The 7832-nt window shown below is 45.2% G+C and overlaps 24 non-coding genes across 24 annotated transcripts in view; all 24 read right to left on the reverse strand.

The window, feature by feature from the left end:
• Positions 1 to 28: 28 nt before the first annotated feature.
• Positions 29 to 147, reverse strand: LOC118955762. Its single transcript, XR_005045552.1, has one exon. It is a non-coding gene; the product is annotated as a 5S ribosomal RNA (ribosomal RNA).
• A 177-nt stretch (positions 148 to 324) lies between these two features.
• LOC118955663 lies at positions 325 to 443 on the reverse strand. Its single transcript, XR_005045454.1, has one exon. It is a non-coding gene; the product is annotated as a 5S ribosomal RNA (ribosomal RNA).
• Positions 444 to 703: 260 nt separating this feature from the next.
• LOC118955763 lies at positions 704 to 822 on the reverse strand. Its single transcript, XR_005045553.1, has one exon. It is a non-coding gene; the product is annotated as a 5S ribosomal RNA (ribosomal RNA).
• Positions 823 to 999: 177 nt separating this feature from the next.
• LOC118955789 lies at positions 1000 to 1118 on the reverse strand. Its single transcript, XR_005045579.1, has one exon. It is a non-coding gene; the product is annotated as a 5S ribosomal RNA (ribosomal RNA).
• A 260-nt stretch (positions 1119 to 1378) lies between these two features.
• LOC118955604 lies at positions 1379 to 1497 on the reverse strand. Its single transcript, XR_005045395.1, has one exon. It is a non-coding gene; the product is annotated as a 5S ribosomal RNA (ribosomal RNA).
• A 177-nt stretch (positions 1498 to 1674) lies between these two features.
• LOC118955664 lies at positions 1675 to 1793 on the reverse strand. The gene has a single exon (XR_005045455.1). It is a non-coding gene; the product is annotated as a 5S ribosomal RNA (ribosomal RNA).
• A 260-nt stretch (positions 1794 to 2053) lies between these two features.
• On the reverse strand, positions 2054 to 2172 carry LOC118955718. The gene has a single exon (XR_005045508.1). It is a non-coding gene; the product is annotated as a 5S ribosomal RNA (ribosomal RNA).
• Positions 2173 to 2432: 260 nt separating this feature from the next.
• Positions 2433 to 2551, reverse strand: LOC118955605. Its single transcript, XR_005045396.1, has one exon. It is a non-coding gene; the product is annotated as a 5S ribosomal RNA (ribosomal RNA).
• Positions 2552 to 2728: 177 nt separating this feature from the next.
• LOC118955665 lies at positions 2729 to 2847 on the reverse strand. The gene has a single exon (XR_005045456.1). It is a non-coding gene; the product is annotated as a 5S ribosomal RNA (ribosomal RNA).
• A 260-nt stretch (positions 2848 to 3107) lies between these two features.
• Positions 3108 to 3226, reverse strand: LOC118955764. Its single transcript, XR_005045554.1, has one exon. It is a non-coding gene; the product is annotated as a 5S ribosomal RNA (ribosomal RNA).
• Positions 3227 to 3403: 177 nt separating this feature from the next.
• On the reverse strand, positions 3404 to 3522 carry LOC118955765. The gene has a single exon (XR_005045555.1). It is a non-coding gene; the product is annotated as a 5S ribosomal RNA (ribosomal RNA).
• Positions 3523 to 3699: 177 nt separating this feature from the next.
• Positions 3700 to 3818, reverse strand: LOC118955666. Its single transcript, XR_005045457.1, has one exon. It is a non-coding gene; the product is annotated as a 5S ribosomal RNA (ribosomal RNA).
• Positions 3819 to 4078: 260 nt separating this feature from the next.
• On the reverse strand, positions 4079 to 4197 carry LOC118955766. Its single transcript, XR_005045556.1, has one exon. It is a non-coding gene; the product is annotated as a 5S ribosomal RNA (ribosomal RNA).
• Positions 4198 to 4374: 177 nt separating this feature from the next.
• LOC118955719 lies at positions 4375 to 4493 on the reverse strand. The gene has a single exon (XR_005045509.1). It is a non-coding gene; the product is annotated as a 5S ribosomal RNA (ribosomal RNA).
• Positions 4494 to 4753: 260 nt separating this feature from the next.
• Positions 4754 to 4872, reverse strand: LOC118955606. The gene has a single exon (XR_005045397.1). It is a non-coding gene; the product is annotated as a 5S ribosomal RNA (ribosomal RNA).
• Positions 4873 to 5049: 177 nt separating this feature from the next.
• LOC118955668 lies at positions 5050 to 5168 on the reverse strand. The gene has a single exon (XR_005045459.1). It is a non-coding gene; the product is annotated as a 5S ribosomal RNA (ribosomal RNA).
• Positions 5169 to 5428: 260 nt separating this feature from the next.
• Positions 5429 to 5547, reverse strand: LOC118955767. Its single transcript, XR_005045557.1, has one exon. It is a non-coding gene; the product is annotated as a 5S ribosomal RNA (ribosomal RNA).
• Positions 5548 to 5724: 177 nt separating this feature from the next.
• On the reverse strand, positions 5725 to 5843 carry LOC118955720. Its single transcript, XR_005045510.1, has one exon. It is a non-coding gene; the product is annotated as a 5S ribosomal RNA (ribosomal RNA).
• Positions 5844 to 6103: 260 nt separating this feature from the next.
• Positions 6104 to 6222, reverse strand: LOC118955607. The gene has a single exon (XR_005045398.1). It is a non-coding gene; the product is annotated as a 5S ribosomal RNA (ribosomal RNA).
• Positions 6223 to 6399: 177 nt separating this feature from the next.
• LOC118955732 lies at positions 6400 to 6518 on the reverse strand. The gene has a single exon (XR_005045522.1). It is a non-coding gene; the product is annotated as a 5S ribosomal RNA (ribosomal RNA).
• Positions 6519 to 6695: 177 nt separating this feature from the next.
• On the reverse strand, positions 6696 to 6814 carry LOC118955669. Its single transcript, XR_005045460.1, has one exon. It is a non-coding gene; the product is annotated as a 5S ribosomal RNA (ribosomal RNA).
• Positions 6815 to 7074: 260 nt separating this feature from the next.
• LOC118955769 lies at positions 7075 to 7193 on the reverse strand. The gene has a single exon (XR_005045559.1). It is a non-coding gene; the product is annotated as a 5S ribosomal RNA (ribosomal RNA).
• A 177-nt stretch (positions 7194 to 7370) lies between these two features.
• Positions 7371 to 7489, reverse strand: LOC118955721. Its single transcript, XR_005045511.1, has one exon. It is a non-coding gene; the product is annotated as a 5S ribosomal RNA (ribosomal RNA).
• Positions 7490 to 7749: 260 nt separating this feature from the next.
• LOC118955608 overlaps positions 7750 to 7832 on the reverse strand; it is a 119-nt gene continuing 36 nt past the window's right edge. The window contains exon 1 of the ribosomal RNA XR_005045399.1: positions 7750 to 7832. This exon is cut by the window's right edge and continues 36 nt beyond it. This is a non-coding gene — a ribosomal RNA (5S ribosomal RNA).

The raw sequence follows: 7832 nt of genomic DNA on the forward strand, positions 1-7832 counted from the left end.
GTTGAAATTCCACAAGGCAGTGACAAAAAGCTTACAGCACCTGGTATTCCCAGGCGGTCTCCCATCCAAGTACTAACCAGGCCCGACCCTGCTTAGCTTCCAAGATCGGACGAGATCAGGCGTACTCAGGCCGGTGTGGCCGCAAGCGAAAGGCAATCTCAAAAAGTGGATGAAATTGCATATACTGTAGCCATAATTTGTAGCACAGATTGTTGGATGAAATACAAACTAACCTTGCTTACTTATTTCAAAGCGAGGGCACATATTTCAGCCTTGTGGGAAAAAACGGACAAAGAGTTGAAATTCCACAAGGCAGTGACAAAAAGCTTACAGCACCTGGTATTCCCAGGCGGTCTCCCATTCAAGTACTAACCAGGCCCGACCCTGCTTAGCTTCCGAGATCGGACGAGATCAGGCGTACTCAGGCCGGTGTGGCCGTAAGCGAGAAACTATCTCTTGGTGCACTATGTAAAGTCAAAGTGAGCCTGATTAACAGCTGTTGCATTTCCACCATTTAGATAAGCATCTTTGTGTCACTCAAAAAGTGGAAGAAATTGCATATACTGTAGCCATAATTTGTAGCACAGATTGTTGGATGAAATACAAACTAACCTTGCTTACTTATTTCAAAGCGAGGGCACATATTTCAGCCTTGTGGGAAAAAACGGACAAAGAGTTGAAATTCCACAAGGCAGTGACAAAAAGCTTACAGCACCTGGTATTCCCAGGCGGTCTCCCATCCAAGTACTAACCAGGCCCGACCCTGCTTAGCTTCCAAGATCGGACGAGATCAGGCGTACTCAGGCCGGTGTGGCCGCAAGCGAAAGGCAATCTCAAAAAGTGGATGAAATTGCATATACTGTAGCCATAATTTGTAGCACAGATTGTTGGATGAAATACAAACTAACCTTGCTTACTTATTTCAAAGCGAGGGCACATATTTCAGCCTTGTGGGAAAAAACGGACAAAGAGTTGAAATTCCACAAGGCAGTGACAAAAAGCTTACAGCACCTGGTATTCCCAGGCGGTCTCCCATTCAAGTACTAACCAGGCCCGACCCTGCTTAGCTTCCGAGATCGGACGAGATCAGGCGTACTCAGGCCGGCGTGGCCGTAAACGAGAAACTATCTCTTGGTGCACTATGTAAAGTCAAAGTGAGCCTGATTAACAGCTGTTGCATTTCCACCATTTAGATAAGCATCTTTGTGTCACTCAAAAAGTGGAAGAAATTGCATATACTGTAGCCATAATTTGTAGCACAGATTGTTGGATGAAATACAAACTAACCTTGCTTACTTATTTCAAAGCGAGGGCACATATTTAAGCCTTGTGGGAAAAAACGGACAAAGAGTTGAAATTCCACTGGGCAGTGACAAAAAGCTTACAGCACCTGGTATTCCCAGGCGGTCTCCCATCCAAGTACTAACCAGGCCCGACCCTGCTTAGCTTCCGAGATCGGACGAGATCAGGCGTACTCAGGCCGGTGTGGCCGTAAGCGAAAGGCAATCTCAAAAAATGGATGAAATTGCATATACTGTAGCCATAATTTGTAGCACAGATTGTTGGATGAAATACAAACTAACCTTGCTTACTTATTTCAAAGCGAGGGCACATATTTCAGCCTTGTGGGAAAAAACGGACAAAGAGTTGAAATTCCACAAGGCAGTGACAAAAAGCTTACAGCACCTGGTATTCCCAGGCGGTCTCCCATTCAAGTACTAACCAGGCCCGACCCTGCTTAGCTTCCGAGATCGGACGAGATCAGGCGTACTCAGGCCGGTGTGGCCGTAAGCGAGAAACTATCTCTTGGTGCACTATGTAAAGTCAAAGTGAGCCTGATTAACAGCTGTTGCATTTCCACCATTTAGATAAGCATCTTTGTGTCACTCAAAAAGTGGAAGAAATTGCATATACTGTAGCCATAATTTGTAGCACAGATTGTTGGATGAAATACAAACTAACCTTGCTTACTTATTTCAAAGCGAGGGCACATATTTCAGCCTTGTGGGAAAAAACGGACAAAGAGTTGAAATTCCACAAGGCAGTGACAAAAAGCTTACAGCACCTGGTATTCCCAGGCGGTCTCCCATTCAAGTACTAACCAGGCCCGACCCTGCTTAGCTTCCGAGATCGGACGAGATCAGGCGTACTCAGGCCGGTGTGGCCGTAAACGAGAAACTATCTCTTGGTGCACTATGTAAAGTCAAAGTGAGCCTGATTAACAGCTGTTGCATTTCCACCATTTAGATAAGCATCTTTGTGTCACTCAAAAAGTGGAAGAAATTGCATATACTGTAGCCATAATTTGTAGCACAGATTGTTGGATGAAATACAAACTAACCTTGCTTACTTATTTCAAAGCGAGGGCACATATTTAAGCCTTGTGGGAAAAAACGGACAAAGAGTTGAAATTCCACTGGGCAGTGACAAAAAGCTTACAGCACCTGGTATTCCCAGGCGGTCTCCCATCCAAGTACTAACCAGGCCCGACCCTGCTTAGCTTCCGAGATCGGACGAGATCAGGCGTACTCAGGCCGGTGTGGCCGTAAGCGAAAGGCAATCTCAAAAAATGGATGAAATTGCATATACTGTAGCCATAATTTGTAGCACAGATTGTTGGATGAAATACAAACTAACCTTGCTTACTTATTTCAAAGCGAGGGCACATATTTCAGCCTTGTGGGAAAAAACGGACAAAGAGTTGAAATTCCACAAGGCAGTGACAAAAAGCTTACAGCACCTGGTATTCCCAGGCGGTCTCCCATTCAAGTACTAACCAGGCCCGACCCTGCTTAGCTTCCGAGATCGGACGAGATCAGGCGTACTCAGGCCGGTGTGGCCGTAAGCGAGAAACTATCTCTTGGTGCACTATGTAAAGTCAAAGTGAGCCTGATTAACAGCTGTTGCATTTCCACCATTTAGATAAGCATCTTTGTGTCACTCAAAAAGTGGAAGAAATTGCATATACTGTAGCCATAATTTGTAGCACAGATTGTTGGATGAAATACAAACTAACCTTGCTTACTTATTTCAAAGCGAGGGCACATATTTCAGCCTTGTGGGAAAAAACGGACAAAGAGTTGAAATTCCACAAGGCAGTGACAAAAAGCTTACAGCACCTGGTATTCCCAGGCGGTCTCCCATCCAAGTACTAACCAGGCCCGACCCTGCTTAGCTTCCAAGATCGGACGAGATCAGGCGTACTCAGGCCGGTGTGGCCGCAAGCGAAAGGCAATCTCAAAAAGTGGATGAAATTGCATATACTGTAGCCATAATTTGTAGCACAGATTGTTGGATGAAATACAAACTAACCTTGCTTACTTATTTCAAAGCGAGGGCACATATTTCAGCCTTGTGGGAAAAAACGGACAAAGAGTTGAAATTCCACAAGGCAGTGACAAAAAGCTTACAGCACCTGGTATTCCCAGGCGGTCTCCCATCCAAGTACTAACCAGGCCCGACCCTGCTTAGCTTCCAAGATCGGACGAGATCAGGCGTACTCAGGCCGGTGTGGCCGCAAGCGAAAGGCAATCTCAAAAAGTGGATGAAATTGCATATACTGTAGCCATAATTTGTAGCACAGATTGTTGGATGAAATACAAACTAACCTTGCTTACTTATTTCAAAGCGAGGGCACATATTTCAGCCTTGTGGGAAAAAACGGACAAAGAGTTGAAATTCCACAAGGCAGTGACAAAAAGCTTACAGCACCTGGTATTCCCAGGCGGTCTCCCATTCAAGTACTAACCAGGCCCGACCCTGCTTAGCTTCCGAGATCGGACGAGATCAGGCGTACTCAGGCCGGTGTGGCCGTAAGCGAGAAACTATCTCTTGGTGCACTATGTAAAGTCAAAGTGAGCCTGATTAACAGCTGTTGCATTTCCACCATTTAGATAAGCATCTTTGTGTCACTCAAAAAGTGGAAGAAATTGCATATACTGTAGCCATAATTTGTAGCACAGATTGTTGGATGAAATACAAACTAACCTTGCTTACTTATTTCAAAGCGAGGGCACATATTTCAGCCTTGTGGGAAAAAACGGACAAAGAGTTGAAATTCCACAAGGCAGTGACAAAAAGCTTACAGCACCTGGTATTCCCAGGCGGTCTCCCATCCAAGTACTAACCAGGCCCGACCCTGCTTAGCTTCCAAGATCGGACGAGATCAGGCGTACTCAGGCCGGTGTGGCCGCAAGCGAAAGGCAATCTCAAAAAGTGGATGAAATTGCATATACTGTAGCCATAATTTGTAGCACAGATTGTTGGATGAAATACAAACTAACCTTGCTTACTTATTTCAAAGCGAGGGCACATATTTCAGCCTTGTGGGAAAAAACGGACAAAGAGTTGAAATTCCACAAGGCAGTGACAAAAAGCTTACAGCACCTGGTATTCCCAGGCGGTCTCCCATTCAAGTACTAACCAGGCCCGACCCTGCTTAGCTTCCGAGATCGGACGAGATCAGGCGTACTCAGGCCGGTGTGGCCGTAAACGAGAAACTATCTCTTGGTGCACTATGTAAAGTCAAAGTGAGCCTGATTAACAGCTGTTGCATTTCCACCATTTAGATAAGCATCTTTGTGTCACTCAAAAAGTGGAAGAAATTGCATATACTGTAGCCATAATTTGTAGCACAGATTGTTGGATGAAATACAAACTAACCTTGCTTACTTATTTCAAAGCGAGGGCACATATTTAAGCCTTGTGGGAAAAAACGGACAAAGAGTTGAAATTCCACTGGGCAGTGACAAAAAGCTTACAGCACCTGGTATTCCCAGGCGGTCTCCCATCCAAGTACTAACCAGGCCCGACCCTGCTTAGCTTCCGAGATCGGACGAGATCAGGCGTACTCAGGCCGGTGTGGCCGTAAGCGAAAGGCAATCTCAAAAAATGGATGAAATTGCATATACTGTAGCCATAATTTGTAGCACAGATTGTTGGATGAAATACAAACTAACCTTGCTTACTTATTTCAAAGCGAGGGCACATATTTCAGCCTTGTGGGAAAAAACGGACAAAGAGTTGAAATTCCACAAGGCAGTGACAAAAAGCTTACAGCACCTGGTATTCCCAGGCGGTCTCCCATTCAAGTACTAACCAGGCCCGACCCTGCTTAGCTTCCGAGATCGGACGAGATCAGGCGTACTCAGGCCGGTGTGGCCGTAAGCGAGAAACTATCTCTTGGTGCACTATGTAAAGTCAAAGTGAGCCTGATTAACAGCTGTTGCATTTCCACCATTTAGATAAGCATCTTTGTGTCACTCAAAAAGTGGAAGAAATTGCATATACTGTAGCCATAATTTGTAGCACAGATTGTTGGATGAAATACAAACTAACCTTGCTTACTTATTTCAAAGCGAGGGCACATATTTCAGCCTTGTGGGAAAAAACGGACAAAGAGTTGAAATTCCACAAGGCAGTGACAAAAAGCTTACAGCACCTGGTATTCCCAGGCGGTCTCCCATCCAAGTACTAACCAGGCCCGACCCTGCTTAGCTTCCAAGATCGGACGAGATCAGGCGTACTCAGGCCGGTGTGGCCGCAAGCGAAAGGCAATCTCAAAAAGTGGATGAAATTGCATATACTGTAGCCATAATTTGTAGCACAGATTGTTGGATGAAATACAAACTAACCTTGCTTACTTATTTCAAAGCGAGGGCACATATTTCAGCCTTGTGGGAAAAAACGGACAAAGAGTTGAAATTCCACAAGGCAGTGACAAAAAGCTTACAGCACCTGGTATTCCCAGGCGGTCTCCCATTCAAGTACTAACCAGGCCCGACCCTGCTTAGCTTCCGAGATCGGACGAGATCAGGCGTACTCAGGCCGGTGTGGCCGTAAACGAGAAACTATCTCTTGGTGCACTATGTAAAGTCAAAGTGAGCCTGATTAACAGCTGTTGCATTTCCACCATTTAGATAAGCATCTTTGTGTCACTCAAAAAGTGGAAGAAATTGCATATACTGTAGCCATAATTTGTAGCACAGATTGTTGGATGAAATACAAACTAACCTTGCTTACTTATTTCAAAGCGAGGGCACATATTTAAGCCTTGTGGGAAAAAACGGACAAAGAGTTGAAATTCCACTGGGCAGTGACAAAAAGCTTACAGCACCTGGTATTCCCAGGCGGTCTCCCATCCAAGTACTAACCAGGCCCGACCCTGCTTAGCTTCCGAGATCGGACGAGATCAGGCGTACTCAGGCCGGTGTGGCCGTAAGCGAAAGGCAATCTCAAAAAATGGATGAAATTGCATATACTGTAGCCATAATTTGTAGCACAGATTGTTGGATGAAATACAAACTAACCTTGCTTACTTATTTCAAAGCGAGGGCACATATTTCAGCCTTGTGGGAAAAAACGGACAAAGAGTTGAAATTCCACAAGGCAGTGACAAAAAGCTTACAGCACCTGGTATTCCCAGGCGGTCTCCCATTCAAGTACTAACCAGGCCCGACCCTGCTTAGCTTCCGAGATCGGACGAGATCAGGCGTACTCAGGCCGGTGTGGCCGCAAGCGAAAGGCAATCTCAAAAAGTGGATGAAATTGCATATACTGTAGCCATAATTTGTAGCACAGATTGTTGGATGAAATACAAACTAACCTTGCTTACTTATTTCAAAGCGAGGGCACATATTTCAGCCTTGTGGGAAAAAACGGACAAAGAGTTGAAATTCCACAAGGCAGTGACAAAAAGCTTACAGCACCTGGTATTCCCAGGCGGTCTCCCATTCAAGTACTAACCAGGCCCGACCCTGCTTAGCTTCCGAGATCGGACGAGATCAGGCGTACTCAGGCCGGTGTGGCCGTAAGCGAGAAACTATCTCTTGGTGCACTATGTAAAGTCAAAGTGAGCCTGATTAACAGCTGTTGCATTTCCACCATTTAGATAAGCATCTTTGTGTCACTCAAAAAGTGGAAGAAATTGCATATACTGTAGCCATAATTTGTAGCACAGATTGTTGGATGAAATACAAACTAACCTTGCTTACTTATTTCAAAGCGAGGGCACATATTTCAGCCTTGTGGGAAAAAACGGACAAAGAGTTGAAATTCCACAAGGCAGTGACAAAAAGCTTACAGCACCTGGTATTCCCAGGCGGTCTCCCATCCAAGTACTAACCAGGCCCGACCCTGCTTAGCTTCCAAGATCGGACGAGATCAGGCGTACTCAGGCCGGTGTGGCCGCAAGCGAAAGGCAATCTCAAAAAGTGGATGAAATTGCATATACTGTAGCCATAATTTGTAGCACAGATTGTTGGATGAAATACAAACTAACCTTGCTTACTTATTTCAAAGCGAGGGCACATATTTCAGCCTTGTGGGAAAAAACGGACAAAGAGTTGAAATTCCACAAGGCAGTGACAAAAAGCTTACAGCACCTGGTATTCCCAGGCGGTCTCCCATTCAAGTACTAACCAGGCCCGACCCTGCTTAGCTTCCGAGATCGGACGAGATCAGGCGTACTCAGGCCGGTGTGGCCGTAAACGAGAAACTATCTCTTGGTGCACTATGTAAAGTCAAAGTGAGCCTGATTAACAGCTGTTGCATTTCCACCATTTAGATAAGCATCTTTGTGTCACTCAAAAAGTGGAAGAAATTGCATATACTGTAGCCATAATTTGTAGCACAGATTGTTGGATGAAATACAAACTAACCTTGCTTACTTATTTCAAAGCGAGGGCACATATTTAAGCCTTGTGGGAAAAAACGGACAAAGAGTTGAAATTCCACTGGGCAGTGACAAAAAGCTTACAGCACCTGGTATTCCCAGGCGGTCTCCCATCCAAGTACTAACCAGGCCCGACCCTGCTTAGCTTCCGAGATCGGAC

The sequence above is a fragment of the Oncorhynchus mykiss genome, unplaced genomic scaffold (assembly GCF_013265735.2).
Source record: "Oncorhynchus mykiss isolate Arlee unplaced genomic scaffold, USDA_OmykA_1.1 un_scaffold_406, whole genome shotgun sequence".
NCBI classification, from domain to species: Eukaryota; Metazoa; Chordata; class Actinopteri; order Salmoniformes; family Salmonidae; genus Oncorhynchus; species Oncorhynchus mykiss.